Raw genomic sequence first — 20,694 nt, forward strand, 5'->3', positions numbered from 1 at the left:
ATAAGCTTAAGTATTAGTAATTGATGTGTGCAGTTGCATCTCGTATGCAGTTAGTGAAGCATCGATTTAAAGTAAACCATCACTCGCCAAAGATACAAATTGTTAAGCTCCTTGATTTGCTATCGGTTATGCAATGCAACTATGCTACCGATCGTGTATTTGTAAACGTTTTACCAGGTAGGTACATAATGTGGTTTTCTTCTAGTACTTTTTCCACCGCATGAGGGCAGCTTTCCAGCGATGCAACAACAAGCGCGGTTGCTTGCGTGTTTCTACTACCGATGGATTCGTTGGAATTTCGAATGGAAAATGTGTGTACTTTACTTGGCGCGTTTCGCTTGTAGAGTTGAATGTGACAGAGAATTTCATATTTGCGAAGTTTAAGTTTATTTAACGGGAATTTAATGATATTTATTTCTATTTATATGCGATTGAAAACCGTGAATTGCAATTATGTAATTTTTAATAAGAGATATAATGGCACGTCAGAACATAACCGGAACCATAATAGAGTTTTTGTTTAGAAAAACATGTTGTAATGCAAAAAAATAATGTAATGCAATTTCCCAACAACTAAAAATTTAATTTGCTTCACTTACGAAGGTTCATTTAAATCGTACGAGCGGGTCAATCCAAAAAAAGGTGCAAATCAAAGGTGAAAACCTTTTAGTTTCTTTGTTGCATTCCAACTACGGAGACAATAATAGTTCGTGTGAGCTTTTGCCGAAAAACTCTAGCATGCATTCCTACCGGCAAATTACTAATTATTCACTACATCATGCTCGAAAGTTGCTAACATGTTGACAATTGAAGTTACTCGTGCCGGTTTGTGCGGCGCATGCCGAGGGGCGACGCAAATAAAAAAACAACTGGCCACCACATGCGGCGGAAAATTGGCGCCCTGGATCGCTTAGTCACACCGTGTATAAACGGTATAAACGAAACGGCGCGCCGGCGAGACATGGCGACAACAGCCGCGAACAACAATGGAGTCCCCGAACACAAGTGGACGACAAACAATTATGTTGAAAGTGATCTCTCATGGTTCGCCGCTGTCTGCTGCCCACCAGCGACGAGGATGATAGTGGAATGAAATTGATACAAGTGGGAATAGAAAGTGCTAAAATTTACACATCTGATTTGGAAAGCGTGGCCAATTATGCGAATGCCCTTTTGACCGTCAGGCGATTGTGCGCTGTAGTTTTGGAAAAAAGACACTAATTATATCATTCGGATCACTATTGTTTACCTGCAATTAATGTAACCTTTGTTATTCGAGTGATGTCAGTGTATCAGTTTAGTTTAAAAATAGTCTAGTTAAATGGTTTTACAACAAAATCTTATACAACGTAAAGTTATAATTTTTCACTGAGCGGTCTATCAACATGTAGTTAATTATAATAATTAAGTAACACATAAAGTTAACCTTTATTTCAATCGCCTAATTATATAGCTTTTCTTGGAATAATTTTCACTGCGTTTATATGGTATGGTATGTCCTCGATCTTCTCCTTACTCTAAGCAATTTCGGATACATACGTGTGAAAGTGTGCTGCGAGCATCATCTAATCAATCCCACGCCTTGCGAGATTTGGTGACCGTTAGTGCTCCAAAACCGAACCGCCGAACTGCTAGCATCGATCTAAAATTCCTGTGTAGGCTCGTTTCGTACGGGGCAGCAGCAACGGTTCACCCGGCGGAGTCTAGCACTCGGATGGAAAGAGGTTCTCGAAACCGGTGAATAATTAAATTTGTGAATTGCATTAGCACACATACGCATCTGTCTGATTAACATTATTAAGCCAGCTTTGTAGGTCACGGCGCGAATGAAATATATATGCCAAAATCGACAACAAGCTTTAATTGCAAGTTTCTGGCTCAAAAACAAGTTATTCGCAAAAAAACTATTGCAGGCCAGTTTCACTTTTGACCATCTTTGCGGCAAAAGGTGTTAGTTTTTCAGGTTATTTGAAAGATTAAAAATTCGAACGGGGTTGAACAGGGGTAATTGTGTCAGTGAAAACCTAAGGAATGTCCTATTTAACATTATCGATCAATTGCAATTAGTAACGTATAGATTACACAGGCCATACTAACCAGAATTGTTGATAGAAATGGTTGAAACATGTTCTAACCGTTATCATAAAACTGTTGTTAAAAGTTGTTAATGACTGGTCTTAATAGTTTGGGGTCATTTGGACACCAGACGAACTGTTGCTTTCCAACAAATTGCACAGTTATAGTGGTAGTTAAAAACACATTTCTCACTTATCCATGCTTACCTACCTAAAAACAATCATTAGTCACCGATTATTTGTTGTGAAGGGTGTCCCGCTTCAAATTGCGTCACGAAAAAACCCTGTAGAAAATTACCCATTGGGTATTTTCTCTCGAAATTTTGTGTAGATTCAGTTTAGAGTGTATTGTTTACACTGTTTTTTTTTATCGGTGTCAATTTTTCGAAAATCGGAAAAAATGGCGTCACCCGAACTTCCCAGTTGGCCTCGAGGTAAGACGCTGGTCTAATACACCAGTCGTCGTATGTTCGAATCTCGGCTGGGAGAGGCTGTTAGATCGTAGCACCGACCCCACACTGTCCTGTATTCTAACAGTTGGTTGTGAAGTCTGTCTTATAAAAACAGAAGGTCAAATTTCGATAACTGAATTAGCACCCAGGCTTTGCTCTGGCGTCACCCAAAAAGCAACGTCGCGAATTCATTAAGCGCAAGCACCTGATAAATCTTCAACTCTCTCATCGGGACATCGAAAAACAACTCGGAATCATGTAGTCAAAGGTGAGTCGTGTGATTAAACGTTACTACGAAACTGTGAGCATTGAGCGGAAAGAGAAATGCGGTAAGATAGAATATTCTATTAGTGATCAGGATCACAAGCGCGTCGTGACAGCATTTAAGCGGAGTCCCAATGCTTCGGTCAGGGATTTGACCAACAAGTTGAATTGGTCCAAGTTTTTTTTCAGAGAGCAATCTACATCTACAAAAAGGACGATCGACTCGACTGCTTGAACTACAACGGCATAACGCTGGTAAATGGCGCTTACAAGGCACTCTTCCAGATTCTGTTCGCCGGGTGTCACCGATAGCATAGGGTTTAGTAGGGAATTAAGAGGCGGGCTTCATGGGAGCTTGTTTCACTATGGACCAAATTTTCACCATCCGACAGATCTTGCAGAAATGTCGGGGATACAACATGCACACGCATCACGACTTCATTGATTTCAAAGCAGCATTCGATACAGTCCACCGAGACCAGATATGGCAGATAATGCAAGAACGCGGTTTACCGGATAAACTGACGTGTCTGATCAGAGCTACATTGAATCGACTGATGTGTTTCGTGCTCATCTCGGGTACATTCTCGAGACCCTTCGAAGCGCGGCGAGCGTTGAGATAAGGTAACAGCTTGTACTGCAAGCTGTTCAACATCGCTCTCGAAGGGGTGGTCCAACGAGCGGGGAAAGAAACTAAAGGCACGATTTTCATCAAGTGTAGCTAACTACTAGCCTCTGCAGATGACTTTGATATCATAGCTAGGAACTTTGCGACGAGGGAGGCAATCTACGCCAGACTGAAAGCGGAGTCTGGGAGGAATTGGGTTAAAAACAAATGGGACGAAAACCCTGTACATGAAAGGAAGAGGCTCAAAAGAAAAAAACGCGTGCCTCCTATGGACGGTAACCGTTAACGGCGACGAACTAGAAGACTACAAGTGGTAGATGAATTGCTACCGCCGGAGAGTATCGTCGATCTTTTACTGGATCCGGTTGAGGATTACCTTACAGAATACTTTCAGAGTAATACAGCCGAACATGATTCCACGCCAGTTACCACATTCAGTAAGGCCTCCTTTTTTAGGGACTTTGACCAATATGCCTTACCAATAGTCCATCGGAAAAGTTGCAATTTCCCATGTGTTGCTGAATATGATGCATCAGCATCTGGGCTGACACAAATGGGTCATGGGCTAGGTTGAAATGCAGTCTGGCCACTATCTCGTCATGAGTGCAAAAGATGTTACTAAAACTATTCCATTTTATTAAACCCATGGTTTTATGCATTTTGACGCTTGACCGAACATATTTACTTGGAGCTGGTATATTTGTTGGCTACCTTGGTACCTTCCGAGACGGCCAACTCAACCAGGAGCAACAAGCGAACAGAAGCGCGAGAGGTGATTGGTTAAAATTATTTGATAAGAAGCGAACAATTAGAATCAATCGAATTAAATAGAATTAAAATCAATGAGCAAAAATTCCTCAAATCTTCATGAACATTATGTTTCGTCCTTAACGAACATTTTGTCGACGTGATATGTTGGAAATTTAAGGCTTATTTTCCGTCTTCTTGGGCAGCAACAAAACAGTTTAGATATTCGGAAAAACACTTCTCTGAGCAGTGGTGACACTGGACAAGAATTTGTTCAACTCTTCGTTATTGCGGATGGCCAGCTGCAAGTGACGATAATTCTGATCGCTTCGTTGTCGCGAGCAGCATATTTCCTGCCAATTCCAGAACTTCAGCAGCCCGATATTCCATCACGGCAGCGAGACGAGTGCTCCAGCTCCAACATACGCTCGGCATACTTTCCTTTCCTCAGCAGCCGATGAATACGACCGACCGGGAACTGCAGACGTGCACGACTACGTCACCGCTTCTGTTGCCGTTGGTGGTACATCTCAATAAGGAATTTAATAATAAGCCAATTAGCAATCAACGAGAAAGGGTAGGATTCCATTTAATTCTCTTGTAACTTTGTTATAGTAGAATTAAATGGAACTTTCCATCAACTTTCTCGGTGCATCTTGAATTGTACCAAGACTTATTCAAAAATAATTGGAAATCATTCCAACCAATCACAAAGCGACAATTTCTAGTACGACCGAATTAGAGTTATTTTCAATTTTTCAATGACGCGCATTGAAAATCAATAGTTTTCTATATTTTTAATATGTTCCAAATCCATTTTCCGATCAATTGGTGTAAATATCTTGAAAATCTATTGAAAATTGACTGAATTATAAGCCGAGGCGTGAAAACGCGTTTCTACTTTGATGACGTCATTTCCAACAACCAATCACGAAGCGAGAATTCTGGTAAAACATAAGCTCATTATTTTCAATTTTTCAACAGTTCACCATCAAGAATCCATACTTTTCTTCATTTGGGTCAATTCTTAGAGAATTTTCCGATCGATTGGTGTAAGAATATTGCAAATCGATTAAAAAACCGCTGTACTGTCAGCGCTCAAAACCTATCATTTTTCGTGACGCTCGCATTTTTCGATTTTTTGGAATGACATCCTATCTCAAACCTTGCCGTAAGACGTAGTCCTACGTCAAAAGCAAAGCCTTGGGTTATAAACATCTTTAGAACATCTTTTGACCCTTCTTTATCGGCAGACTTTGCAGCAGGTTACCCGGATCCGTTTCTTTTGATTTTATCTTTCTTTTGGAATATTTTCGCACAGAAAGAAATAACAACAATATGAGCAGAACGCTTGCTCTTTTCGCTGCTATATGCTTTCCTACGCCTTCGAGAGCGCTCGTGTATTTTCGTGAAAAAAGTTTCTCTCTACCGACAGTTTCGGTAATATCTATAGAAGGTTGCATGTATACGTGCTTGGTTTTTAACTCTCACTTCTATTCTGTAACCAAGGCTTTAAACGATTAGGTTTAGCACGATTTGAACATGTCACACAAAAAGCAAACGTTGGGCTGTAAAAGACTGCAAGAAAATAAGTGGCAAAAAGTCGATCAAAGTCATTTATTACGCAGTCTACTTTTTTTGCATGACTAGGTGCTACTATAAATACTCAGAGGTGAGAGATACGCGGAAGCAGCCATCTTGGGAGCCAATCGAGCAGCGAGAATTGTCAAAAGGGAGCCAATCGAACACGCATACTGTTTGCTTAACTGTTTGATTAACAAGTATTGAAATAGTTATATGAAATCTACTTAAGCTATTGTCACGCAACTTGAATATTATACTCGGACACAGTGTGTATAAAACTTTGCAATGCATCTTACACTGATTAAGTTGAAAGATATATCGCTCTATTGTGCAAAATTGATGTAAACAAAACAAAAGCGGATCATGTTGAAAACAATCAAGTCACACTGCTACATCATTTTGCTCCGCAGCAAGTGCTGGCAGTTTTTGTACACTGATGCCAAATCGTTGGCTTTAGTTTCCGCGTATCTCTTACTGTGAGTATTTCTAGGTGCTACCATTCCGTTATCGAAACTTGACCTTCCGTTTTTATACGACAGACTTCGCAGCCAGCTGGGACAATTGGGTATTTTAGCGGTATATAAATTTTCACATATTATGGTAACATATGATGTCACTGTATCGTCACATGAAGACTATTTCAAATTTGACGAGTGAATGTAATAAAAATAGCATTTTTTTAATTTAAAATCTTTTTTTTGGGATAAGACGATAGCTGAAAAGTAACCCACTTTTCTTCTCAGCTCACCTCAGACAACACAGTGAATAGATAAACTATGGTCATCGGACGATACAGGTTTCATACGGGAGCTGTCAAAAGCTCGGTCAAAATGAAAAGCTCTATCAGAAAGATAGAAGGGAGGGAGAGAACTTCTGACATCATTTCAATCAATCAGCTTGGTTGATATCTGTCAAACAGCAAATCATTCTATTTTTGATTTTTATTAATTTTTTCATTAAATATTGAGCTAGTTGAAATAAAAAAAGAACTGTTAGATGCAGAAAACGACGAGCTATCAAATAAGGTGAAAAAATCCACTTTTTTGGGGAAATTAAAATACCCAATTGCAGGGCCAGTTGCTACGATCCTATTGACTCTAACAGCCTCTCTCAGCCGAGATTCGAACATACGACGATTGGCTTATTAGGCCAGCATCATACCTCGATGCCAACTGGGAGGCATGTTTGTTTGCATGTAAGGAATCATTTAACGGTCATTGTTATCACAAGAAAAAAATCGCACATCGGCGGCATGGTGAAATGAATCTACAAACACAGAAAAAAAACTATTCATTTTCTCACGCGACAAAAGTTCAATCACACTTGGGCCAATATGATTGCCAAATGCCACATCCTGCACATAATTGATCGAATAAAAGTTACCGAACAGCACCACGCACTCATTGGGTCTAATAATAATAATACATTTCAGTGCAGCACTGTACAAAATTTTCCACACTTGAATGCTGAAAATTCAATTAATCGCATTGTGGTAGTGGTTCGGGGTGGATTGACTCAAAGAAGCGCCTCCAGTTAAGCTGAAAATAAAATTAAAAAAAGAAAACTAAAAATAGAAGGATTCATATCAACCGTCACAGACTGATAACCGTCAAATTGCTTTCAGGGTCACATTTATAAGTTGTCAACATAAAGATGTTCACATAGCTTCTGAAGGGGTTAAGAAATTGTATAAAGTTGACGTTGGCATGTCATTCCGGTTACGGTGATACACGCAAGGTGCACCCTTGACTAGCGTCCTTTTACGGTTGTGTTAAAACTACTGAAACAAACTTGTGCTTTGTTTCTGCCAGTGTTCGAGATTTGGCTTGGTTCGAACATCGGTAACTATATTCGGAGTGCGCTGTAAATGCAATCTTCGCTTCATTCGCCAATTAACGCAACACTTTTGACCGACCAATTATCGTATCAGAGCCGTGATAAGAGCATGCCGTCTACACTAGCAGGCGGTAGTGTGGTTCATTGGAATAGACTTTTTAACATTTTATCAATTTTATGTAATCTTAGATGAGCATTGTGTGCGACCGAAGTTAGCTTTTAAATTAAAATTCTATACGTAAAACGTATACTCAAAATCATCTATTCCTAGTATGTGGAGTTGAATTGTAGTGCTTCAGAAATGAAACATCCTAACAAGCGCACGTTGGATGTTTGCTGTCTGATGCAGAAGTATAAAATAGCAGAGAGAAAAAAGCAAAGAAAAAATAAAAATAGGCTGATTATGAGTACGTGTTACTAGAGAGGCGGTGAAAGAAATTTGTGCAAGGAGTGGGTGGAAAATGAGCTCAGGCGATATTTAAAGAAACAATTCAGCTAAGTGTTTCCGAATCTAAACCAGATAAAGGTGATTCGAAATGTGCGAAAAAACGTGTGCCGGCACGCGATGTGTGGTTTTAATTTCTATTAAATTGAGTCAATTTTGGCCTCCAACACGGATGTACGAGTGCGCATTCGTGTCCCATTAGCGAGAAATTGATGCCACAAAACGGACGCTGAACGGCCTGCACGATCGCTGGCAAATCGGATGCCGCATCATACGTGTTTGTTATCATTTCGGAACCATTGAGAAATGTTTGCATAATAGAATTATGCTTTCTTTCACCGAGCTATGCCGATGACCTATGGTAAAATTATGATGAAGTTGATGAGGCGTATTAATATGCGTTACAGACTGCGTTTTATAAATTTGAAATTAATCTGCTTTTCTGTCTACAAAGCTGAAGCCACTTTCTAAAATAAAATGAAATTTTAAAACACAGCAGAGAGCTATTGCATAAACATAAGACCACTAGGATGTTCGGAAAACAACACTTTTTATGGTTTCATCTTTATGCAAAAGACTGTCATTTGTTGTTGTTGTTGTGGAAACTTTTCGACATTAAGACATTAGACATTTCAGACCCTAAGATTATTTTAGGTAGCTTTGTCGATGGAAAATTAGTCGAAATGTCCTAGGTCGAAATTTGAGATTGCAAATGTGAAAAGTTTATATTAAAAACCTGATTTAATCCACCTAGTGGTGAAAGGAACCTTTGTTATACCGTCTTACTTGCGATTTGAGATAGAAATCGACACGTTTGGTTTACATGAAATTTTTGTAAATTAAATAAGTTTACAAAATTTGAAACAAATAGAAGCACTTATAAATTTTGATAGTTTCTTTTCTCATGAAATTGCTGAGTAAGTTGTTACTAATGAGGGTAAGTGCAAGTAAAAGTAAGTTATAAGATGAAATATTATTCTTTAACATATACATTGCGTAGTAAAGGTCTAGTTAATAGGTTTTTGAACTATGCATAATTTCCTGCAACGCCATTCTATTTGATTCACAACAATAAAGTTTTCTTGAATAAATTTCATCAATTTTTATGAACCTTCGGTTACTCACGTTGTTGTATTTTGTACACCATATGTAGGTTTTTGAATGCCATATTGTTATATAGTTACAAATCATATATTACGTATATACTAACGAATATTCTTCGGTAAACTTGTTATGAGCAAAATGTCAGAATTATTCAATGCATTAATACTTTAAATTGTTAGGAAAATAGATTAGCATAAACCGACATCACAGAAACGAAGCAAGTAGCATGTGAGGTGTACCGCAGTTGGCCCCAACTGGAATTTTCTTTCGTTTCTTCATATGAAAAAATGGTGTCTGTGTGCAGCAAAACTACCAGCAAATGTAAAATGTTTAAAATGTATCCGTCTGTTGGTAGTCGAGTGATTCGGGGTCAAAATCAGGGTATTTTTTATAATCAAAGTTCTACAGTTCGTAAACAAGGAAACATAGAGGTATACTATGTTCAGCAAAGTTGTGTATTTTTATTATTTATACAACTTTGTAATACATAAAAAAGTCATACAACAATTACAAAAAGAGCTTAACTAGAAAAACTGATTTTTCAAATTCATATACAATAAATAAGATCTCTTCGTTGAAGAAATAGAAGGTCTTCAGCAAAATTTCTTGTAATAATATACTCTAAAACTTTGCAGAACACATCAATGTGTTATATTGAAACTGAAGGAAAATAAATTTTTTATTTCACTTTTAGGGGAATTGATCAAAATTCAAATTCTACCAGACGATAGAGCTTTCAATTTCAAGAAACTCTTCCATAGGTTCGATAAACTTAAAACCAAGTTTTCCTAGTCAAAACTCTAGTGCACACGTTTTCTTTGGTTGTGGGCTACTGTGCGCGCGAGTAACTGTGTTATAAAAGTTGGCGCGAGTGTTCGAGGGTTAATATCTTTTAACCGGTAAAATCAATTCTTATGAAATTTTGCATATATATTCGTAGTGTGAAAACCTCTCGTTTGATGTTAAAATAATTGAAATTAGGTTATTTTTCTTGGTTAAAATCATTATAAATTATTGTTAATTTTGGTGTGGTGCATTGAATTGCTCATAACTTTCAAATTAACCATCCAATCAAAAAACCATTCAATAATGATCTATCCGGCTATATTACCTGCCAAATGAAACTAATAGCACGTAAATCGGTTTGGCCATCTCTGAGAAACAGGCGATCATTTGAACCTTGTCAAAACTGGTTTTTTAAGCATAACTTTTAAACCACTTGTTTGTTTTCAATAAAAATTGGCGTGAAGTTTAGCAATAGTAAGAGCTTTTATTGGGTACTAAGATCGATGAAATCGGCTATGTGGTTCCGGAGAAAATCGTGTCACGTAATTTTCACATTTTTGCTTATAACTTTTAAACTAAAAGTCAGACCACGAAACCATTTAATAGTGATATACTAGGTAAAAATACCTTTAAAATAAAAGTAATAGCAGACGAATCGGTTCAGCCATCTCCGAGAAATAGGAAATAGGATTGAAAATTGAAGCGCACACACATACACACATACACACACATACACACACAGACATTGCTCATTCGTCGAACCTGATCGATTGGTATATGTGACACGGCCCTCCGGTCCTCAGATCGACTTCGTGTTTTTCGACCAATTCCTAAACCTTTGTTATATTGTATAACAAAGGTAAAAAGGGCTCTGGTCATTCTTTTATTGTTTTTATTCATCTTTTTTACCTTTGTTATACTATAACAAAGGTTTAGGAATTGGTCGAAAAACACGAAATAGATCCGAGGCCCGGAGGGCCGAGCCACATATACCAATCGACAGGGTTCGACGAACAATGTCTGTGTGCAATGTCTGTGTGTGTGTGTGTGTGTGTGTGTGTGTGTGTGTGTGTGTGTGTGTGTGTGTGTGTGTGTGTGTGTGTGTGTGTGTGTGTGTGTGTGTGTGTGTGTGTGTGTGTGTGTGTGTGTGTGTGTGTGTGTGTGTGTGTGTGTGTGTGTGTGTGTGTGTGTGTGTGTGTGTGTGTGTGTGTGTGTGTGTGTGTGTGTGTGTGTGTGTGTGTGTGTGTGTGTGTGTGTGTGTGTGTGTGTGTGTGTGTGTGTGTGTGTGTGTGTGTGTGTGTGTGTGTGTGTGTGTGTGTGTGTGTGTGTGTGTGTGTGTGTGTGTGTGTGTGTGTGTGTGTGTGTGTGTGTGTGTGTGTGTGTGTGTGTGTGTGTGTGTGTGTGTGTGTGTGTGTGTGTGTGTGTGTGTGTGTGTGTGTGTGTGTGTGTGTGTGTGTGTGTGTGTGTGTGTGTGTGTGTGTGTGTGTGTGTGTGTGTGTGTGTGTGTGTGTGTGTGTGTGTGTGTGTGTGTGTGTGTGTGTGTGTGTGTGTGTGTGTGTGTGTGTATGTGTGTATGTATGTGCGGGGCGCAATATCGCCTGTTTCTCGGAGATGGCTGAACCGGTTTGTTCGCTATTACTTTTGTTTGAAAGGTATTATTGCCTATGCCTAGTATGTCACTATTGAATTAGTTCGAGGTCCGACATTTCGTTTAAAAACGTGAAAATTACGTGACACGATTTTCTCCGGAACCAAGTGAGCGATTTCAACGATCTTGGTATCGAATGAAAGCTCTTGTTAACGTTAAATTTTTCAGGTAAATTTTATTGAATACAAACAAGTAGTTTAAAAGTTATCCTAAAAAAACGTGTTTTAACAAGGTAATAATTATCGCCTGTTTCTTAGAGATGGCTAAGCCGACTTAGGCGCTATTAGTCTCATTTGAAAGGTAACATAGCCTAATAGACCACTATTGATTTGTTTTTTGATTGGATTTGGTTCAATTTGAAAGTTACGAGCAATTGAATACAACACATTAAAATTTATAATAATTTATAACCATTTCATCTAAGATGATTTATCTAGTTTGAATTATTTTGACATCAAATTAGAGATTTTAATGTTGCAAATATATCTGCAAAATTTCAGTAGAATTGGTTTTGCCGATCAAAAGATATTAACCCTCCAACACTCGCGCCAACTTTTGTAATACGGGTTATTCGCGCGCACAATGGCCCAAAGCCAAAAAGACATGCGCACTAGAGTTTTGACTGGGAAAACTTGGTTTTAGGTTTATGGAACCTTTGGAAGAATTTCTTGAAATTGAAAGTTCTATCGTCTGGTGCAATTTAAATTTTGATTGATCTCCCTAAAAGTGGAATAAAAAAATTATTTTTCTTCAGTTTCAATATAACACTTTGATATGTTCTGCAAAGTTTTAGAGTATATTATTACAGGAAATTTTACTGAAGACAGTAATCCCCTATCTCTTCAGCGAAGCTAGAAAAATATTATTTATTGTATATGCATTAGTGAAATCAGTTTTTTATTTTAGCTCTTTTCGTAATTGTTGTATGACTTTTTCATGTATTACAGTGGCACAAATAGTAAAAATACACAACTTTGCTGAATATAGTATACCTCTATGTTTGCTTGTTTAGGAACTGTAGAACTTTGATTATAAAAAATACCCTAATTTTGACCCCGAATTACTCGACTACCAACAGACGGATACATTTTAAACATTTTACATTATTGCTGATTGTTTTGATGCATACAGACACCATTTTTCCATATGAAGAAACGAGAGAAAATTCCAGGCCAATTCCGGTACACCTCATATGCTGATTGCTTCATTTCTGTGATGTCAGTTTATGCTGATCAATTTTCCCAACAATTTAAAGTATTAATGCATTGAATAATTATGATATTTTGCTCATAACAAGTTTATTGAAGAATATACGTTAGTTACACAACGATTTGTAACTTTATAACAATATGGCGTTCAAAAACCTACACGTGTTATACAAAATACAACAGCGTGAGTAACCGAAGGTTAATAAAAATTGATGAAATTTATTCTAGAAAACTTTATTGGTGTGAATCAAATAGGCATTACAGGAAATTATGCATAGTTCAAAAATCTATAAACTAGACCTTTACTACGCAATGTATATGTTAAAGAATAATATTTGCTCTTACAACCTACTTTTACTTGCACTTACTCAAATTATTAACAACTTACTTATCCTTATTCAGCAATTTCATGAAAAAAGGATCTATCAAAATTTATAAGTGGTCATATTTTGTTCAAATTTTGTTAACGCATTCAATTTTCAAAAATTTTATGTAAACCAACGCACTACGCAACGTTAACCAATAGATGGATTATACTCCGAAGACTCAAATAGCAAGTAAGACCGTATAACAAAGGTTCCTTTCACCACTAGGTGGATTAAATCGGGTTTTTAAGAAAGGTTTCATGAATTTGTGCATAACAGATAATATTTATTTGGTATAGGTAGAAAATGCTGGTATCAAATATGTAAGGTAGTAGAGATTAACTTTGTAGCGAATTTTTCGCAAATCTCATAGTGTACTTTTGTGTTGGGAACACTGGCAACCCTAACCCAGAAGTTACCACAGGGTTCACCATTGGCAGGTAGCTGTCCTCCGGACCGATGTCGTTTGTTTCATTACTCAACTTAGTCTAATCATGTCATCATCAAGATTATATTATTCACCCCCACAATGAGCAACCTACACGCAGGGATGCCACATATAATTCTGCGTTTTTTGTTGGAAAAATCTGGTATCTGTACAGTGAGGAAAAATATCTGTGCAAAAATCTGTCCAATGCTAAACAATGAGAGTGGAAGAGACGGGGAGTCATTTTGCCGACTATTTCCGTCTCTTTCGCTCTCATTGTAAAAGCACAAAAATCTGTTTAATCTGTGTAATTGGCGAAAATCTGTATTCTATGCATACTGCACAGGTGATTGCTTTCAAATATCTGTTAAACACAGAATAATCTGTACATGTGGCAACACTGCCTACACGTACTAATGTGTCTCGTGCAATAAAGTGTTTTGTTGTGGTGGCTTATCTATTTTGGACAGGCGTTTCGCATAGTCTATTATGGGCATTTTTGGTAAAATCAAATGAAAATGTCCAAAAAAAAGTCGTAACGTAGTGAATCGTATATTTTTACATATTATTACACTCTCTCGCGAAGTTATGACGGGAATGCGAGTGCCATGAGTGTTTTTTGCTGAAAAATCGCGCGCAAGAAAAACGCGATCAAACTATAATCACGACGCCGCCGTCGAACAACAGAAAGCGCGTCTGCAACAAAATGGACGAATAGGGGTAGTCGAATAATCAGAGCCAGGAAAATGGTTTGCCTGGTCAAAATCAACATCCGGGAGCCAGTCCACCCGTTCCGAACCAGCAGTTCCACCAGCAGTCGATGTTTCCCCCGAGGATATCAGCAGGTGCCTCCATCATCCAATTTTTACAGCAGCTCCGTCAACTACAGGCTTCTCCAGTAACCACGCGAATCAGCTCACCAGCAGCAAAATTTTCTGCCACAGCAGGAAGCGCTTTTCCGGAGCGCGGTGTCATCAATCAACGTCAACGTTTCACACAATCCAAAAGTGATTTTGGATTCACTTGCTGGTATTATTAGGGATCCCAGTTTATTCTGGGGACCAGTAATACCTTTGCTGTGCCTGGTATGTCCGCTACGAGGACCTTTTCTCCAAGGATGCACAGAGACTAGACGATGCTGCGAAGGTCAGGTTACTTCTGCGTCGCTATATCACATACAGAGTAAGGAGGGGTAAAAGTGCGATGCGGGTAAAAGTGCGATTCAATGATTTATCGGTGCAGATTCCGAGTAACTTTTCTACATTGGCATGGATGGGTGACTACTTTGACAGCTTGGATCTAACGTAAACTTTGGTTGCTCACGAAGCATAGTTGCTGAGTTATGTGCAAATGTTATTTTAGGACGGTTTTGATGTAATTTTTCGTTATACGGCAAATACGATATCAACAGGAGGATATTACTTGTTGAAAATTTGTAGCAGCGATTTACATCACTCAGATATCTGTTATGAAAATACGGCGAAAATAATTTGCAAAATATATTTCGCTTTTCCGTAATTTTATCTAACCCCGTCAAGCGCCTGGCGGGGTAAAAGTTCGATTCACGGAGGGGGCAAAAGTGCGATTCATGCACGAGGCAAAAATGTATAACTAATTATATACAGCTTTAGGCACTATATTACAGATACTAGAAATGAAAGATCTGCAGAAAACTGTGGCTCTACAGATGTTGTCCGAAGAAAAACAATGTGTTTCCGGTGATGAAACGAAAAACAAAGGTTTGAAAAAGTTTCGATCTAACGGAGGCTGCAATACACCAGCGCAAAATAGCAAAGGTGCAAATTGAGAATATTTCTTACTGAAACATAACGCAGATTGAAGATAATATGGTTTTGTTACTGCTAGGCTAATTTCATGGATTCTAGTTTCGAACTTTTACCCCGCGGTATTCGCACTTGATCAGAAGAAAGAAGAATTTATTTTGCAAAACACTGTTACCGCAGATGATTTATAGTTGAATGTGAAGACATTGAGTTACTGCATCACTATAAAATATATTATGTTGTTGTCCTTCTTTATATCTCACGAAAATTGATGACAACTTCAAACATCGCACTTATGCCCCGCCCTACTCTATACTGCCGAAGACACCCGAAGACTACAAGTATGACGTCACAATTCAGAAGCTTACAGCATTGTTCGAGACTACTGAATTAACAACGGTGACGAAACGGTGCTGTACGCTCATCATCACAAAAGCCCTGACCGCAGACTACGTGGCTTTTGGATGTCGGGCAAACAAAAGATACGTAGAATTTGAACTGACGCAGATGTCCGAGCAACTGTTCAAATGTTTTATGTTTGTTTGAGGCATGAAGCGCGATGCCGATATTTTTGGCGAAAATAGACAGCAATGATGACGTCACCCTGCACGCGATGATCGAAGAATGTCAGTGGCTGCTTAATTTCAAAATGTTACGTGCTGATACGATGACAGATGACCAATCGGGACAGGTGCAAGCAATCAAAGGAGTTCCACAGCCTCATAGAAAAGTCCGGAAGTGGTCGAGAGACCGGTGGAATCGTCCTCCAATGCCAAGAAAGTACCAACAACGTCATGTTGGAACTGCGACGCAATGCACTGTTTGAAGCATAACGCAGTTTTGAGTATCATCGATGCAAGGATTGTGGACAGTTTGGCTACAAAGAGGGCTACTGCTCTAGTTTCAAGCCATCGTCCAACCTAATGAAGCAGCGCAATGGAAGGTATTTCACCAAAACCATCGTTACCGTCGAGAGCGTCCAGAGTAAGCGTCCAAGTGGGGATCAACGGGGTTCCCGTGATTTTAGAATTTGATAAGGTGTCAGACTTCGCCATTGTGTCCGAGCAGATCTGGAAACAACTAGGCCAACCAACGGTGGGTCCAGCAACACAAATCAGCTTCAGGTGAGCAACTCGACCTGCAGCACGCATATGCTTGTGAAATTCAACGTTCAACGGATCGGATCAAAGGGGTCGGATTTTCGTCTCCAAATTCTCCCTCAACCTTTGGTGATTATCGATAAACAACTGTTGTAACCAGGTCAGTGGTGTACCAGTTGATGCAAATTCCTTACAGAATGCATACCCGAAGTTCTTCAGTACCACGTTAGCGCTGTACAACAAGTTCAAAGTCAAGCTAGTCCTCAAGGAATTCTATCGCCCGGTTTTCCGCCCTCGCAGACCAGTTTTCATAGGTCCATTTGGCTGCAAAACGGGTTTCTGGGTCCAAAAAAGAATCCCCGTCTACGTCGCTAACCGGTTTCAATGTTGGGCCTTCACTTTTTTAACTACGATTTCTACATGAAATACGTCTCGCTTGACAAGTTCGGGAACGCCGATGTGTTGTCTATAGACTATGAGCCTATAGGCTCATCGACCAATATGCCAATCAAGACGAAGATTTCGTCGTAGCGTGCACAACATTAGAAGAACATTTGAGGTCACCAATAATCAGTAACGTCACCACAAAGTCCAATCCAGTCCTTCGGAAGGTTCACAATTTCGTCCGAAACGGCGATTCTGCGATCGCCAAGTAGTACTATCCATCATCCAGCACTGCATCATGTTTGGGGATAGGATGAGGTGCGTTGTGCGCAAGAAGGATCGATGAAGTAGAAGGCGACTTGCAGACCCTACGTAGACTACACAGCTGTTGACGAGCAATCATGGGCCGAGTTAGATGAAGACGACATGTGTACAGCGCAGGTCACCGTAGTCTTCTCATGATTAAGCAAGTAAGCAGCTGTAGAGGGACAAGGTTACAGAGTCTGTTTTGACAAGCGAGAGGTCGTGGATGCGAATTTTAGTAGAATCAAGTCAGTCGACGTTAAGTGACTTTAGCATGACTTTATTCTTAGGTCCCTCATTTGCCCTTCCTTCATGCTGAATTCTATATTACCCAATGAACTAAACAAACAATTTTTTTGAATAGTAGCTTGTTCAACCAATATACAGCTTATTACTAAGTAACAAGCGATTGAGAAGCTGTTATTCAACAAAAATGTTTGTTGGGAAGCCTCTTGGCAGTGCAACAGTCCCTCCTATAGTTAAGTGTACTGGTCAGAGGAACGAATGACTCCTCACCAGGGACAACTATAATATGGGATAGTATCTGATACTGAGGAAAGAGTGGGCAAAGTGATGATGATGATTTAGCAGCCGAGAGGCGGGGAGGCTTTTGCCGCATCAAGGATTCCCCTGGTTGAGCCATCTAGCACATTAGGCCCCTCTATTCCTAGTATCGGTGGGGTTCTTGAAGAGAACGGATTCCACTGCATAGTCGTCCGGCATCCTTGCGATGTGACCGGTCCATCGTAGTCTTCCAACTTTCCCTAGGGAATTTCTCCACGCAGTGCCTGTAACTCGTGATTCATACGCCTTCGCCACTCTTCGCTTTCCATTTGTACTCTGCCAAAGATAGTCCGCAACACCTTTCGTTCCCATACGGCAAGTGCACGTTTCTAGTAATGTTATCGAGGTCGTCTGCGAAGACTAAGAGTTGGCTACTCTTGCAGAAGATCATTCCTCTCGTTTCGATGCCTCCTCGATGGATCACACCTTTAATAGCGATATTGAATATCATACAGGACAGTCCATCCCCTTGGCCCAACTCTTTGCGCGGTTTGAAAGGACTCGAGAGTGTCCCCGAAATGCGCACGAAGCACATTACTCGCTTCAGAGTAGCTTTGATCAGCCGCGTCAGTTTGTCCGGAAAACCGTACTCGTGCATTATCTGCCATAGCTGTTCTCGTTCAACTGTATCGTATGCTGCTCTGAAATCCACGAAAATATGATGCGTGGGCACGTAGCCGTTGTACTCCAGACATTTCTGGAGGATTTGTCGGAGAGTAAAAATTGGATCCGTAGTAGCACGAGCCCCCATAAAGCCCGCCTCATACTGCCCTACGAATTCTCTTGCTATTGAGGATAGATGACGCAACAAAATCTGGGAGAGCACTTTACAGGCGGCGTTGACTAACATGATACCGCGATAATTACAGCAATCTAGCCGGTCGACCTTTTTGTAGATGGGACAGACTACACCTTCCATCCAATGAAGTGCCGTTGTTAGCGGTTCTTGGCCATTTTTATAGAGCTCTTGTCGTTTGGAGACACTCTGAGCTTAACTTCCATCGCGTCTTCTATTGCTATATCGCCGTTGAGGTGCGTCGAAATACTGCTGCCACCTGTCGACCACCTCGCGCTCGTTTGTGGTTAGATACCGTCCCTCGTCCCTACACATGTCTGGTTTAGGAGTGCAGCCCTAACGAGTTTGGTTCACTTTCTCGTAAAACTTGCGCGTGTCATTAGCTCGGAATAGTTGTTCCAACTCCTCACGATCTCTGTCCTCCTTCTGACGCTTTTTCTTCCTCAGAACCGTGATCAAATCATTCCGCGCTCGTCGATACTTGGCTAAATTCTCTCTAGTTGATATGCTTAGATAGTTTTTCCAAGCTCTTTTTTTCTCTCTATCGCTTGTTGGCATTGCCCGTCAAACCAATCATTTCGTGCACTCGAGGTTTCCACTCCTAGCACCGCGGTTGCTGTCTCGTTGACGGCCGAGCTTATCATACTCCATCCGTTTTCGAGGGTCGAAGCATCTAGCTCCACAGATGAAGGCAAAGTTTCATCCAGTACGCGCGCGTAGTGTTCGGCAACTGGCGGGATATTTAGCTGCCGAATGTTTAATCGAGGAGGACGGCTTTGTCGCGAGGTATAAATCGTCGATAGTTTTGAGCGCACGTGTACTGCTACTAAGTAATGGTCTGAGTTAATATCCGCACTCCGTAGGGAGCGTACGTTGGTGATGTTCGAGAAAAACCGTCCCTCGGTGAGATTATGGTCGATTTGGTTCGAAGTTCGTTGGTCAGGTGATCTCCAGGTGGCTTTGTAGATATCTTTGTGAGGAAAGAAAGTGCGTTTGACTACCAAGCCTCGGGAAGCTGCAAAGTTGATGCATCGATGGCCGTTATCGTTTGTGTCGCTGCGCATGATATGGGACCCGTTCGCCGATCTACATAGCTTCCCTGCTGACCTGGGCGTTCTTATCCCCAATGACGATCTTGAAGTCCCGTCGTGAGCAGCTGTCGTACGTTGCCTCCAGCTGCGCATAGAACGCTTCCTTCTCATCGTCGGGTCTACCTTCGTGTGGACAATGCACCTTTATGATGGTGTAGTTGAAGAGTGGGCAAAGTAGAGCTTTGAAGGAAGGGCAAGCAAGCTTTGAAGCGATAATGGCAAAAAGAAATGCAGTGCAGGCTACAGCAATGACCCGGGCGATATCACAATAGATCAACTATACTGGTCGTAGTGATGAGTCACAACAGGAAAAAAATGAACGAAAGCAGCTGTAAGAGGACCTGTAGAAAGCTCGAAGAAAATTTGATTCGTTTAGAAATTTGAAGACGATCGGAAGAAACAACGTAGGCGTATCCAAAGTACGATTAGTGCGTATTTCGGGAGCCTTCTCAAGCCCTTTCGAATCGCGCAGAGGTTTGTGGCAAGGGAATGGACTGTCCTGTATGTTATTCAACATCGCTGTTGATCGTGTGATCCGTCCAGCGGGCGTCGAAACGAGAGGAACGATCTTCAGCCAAAGTAGCCACCTTCTAGTCTTCGCAGGCGACCTCGACATCATTACGAGAAACCTTAGAACAGCGAAGGCGATTTACACCAATCTAAAAACGGAGGTTAGGAGGATTGGATTACAAGTCAATGCGTCGAAAACTAAATAGGGTATGTTGCTGCTTCGTCGTAGTTGCCTATTCCCATCCTATCCAACACATATTATTAAAAATATCAGCATTTTTATGACACACAATGCAAAACTAGATATTCCCTAATATTTTAGTTTGTTGTCTATCATACGCGATCAATCAAAGTGAGCTGAGATCTATTTAAATGCTTTTTATCATTAAAGAACTCCTATCAGCCAAATTTTCAACGTTTTTTCGTGCGACGAAGAAAAAATGTCGACTAATCGTTCTAACTTCCGTCATTCATAAATGAAAATAACTCACGCAAGGCATTGTCGTTAGTCTACAGCCAGGAAAACTTGCCTGACCTGCAGAAATTTTGCAGAATAACATTTTTCATGCCGTCCCACTATGGGGCAGAACCCG

The sequence above is a fragment of the Sabethes cyaneus genome, chromosome 1 (genome assembly GCF_943734655.1).
Source record: "Sabethes cyaneus chromosome 1, idSabCyanKW18_F2, whole genome shotgun sequence".
NCBI classification, from domain to species: domain Eukaryota; kingdom Metazoa; phylum Arthropoda; class Insecta; order Diptera; family Culicidae; genus Sabethes; species Sabethes cyaneus.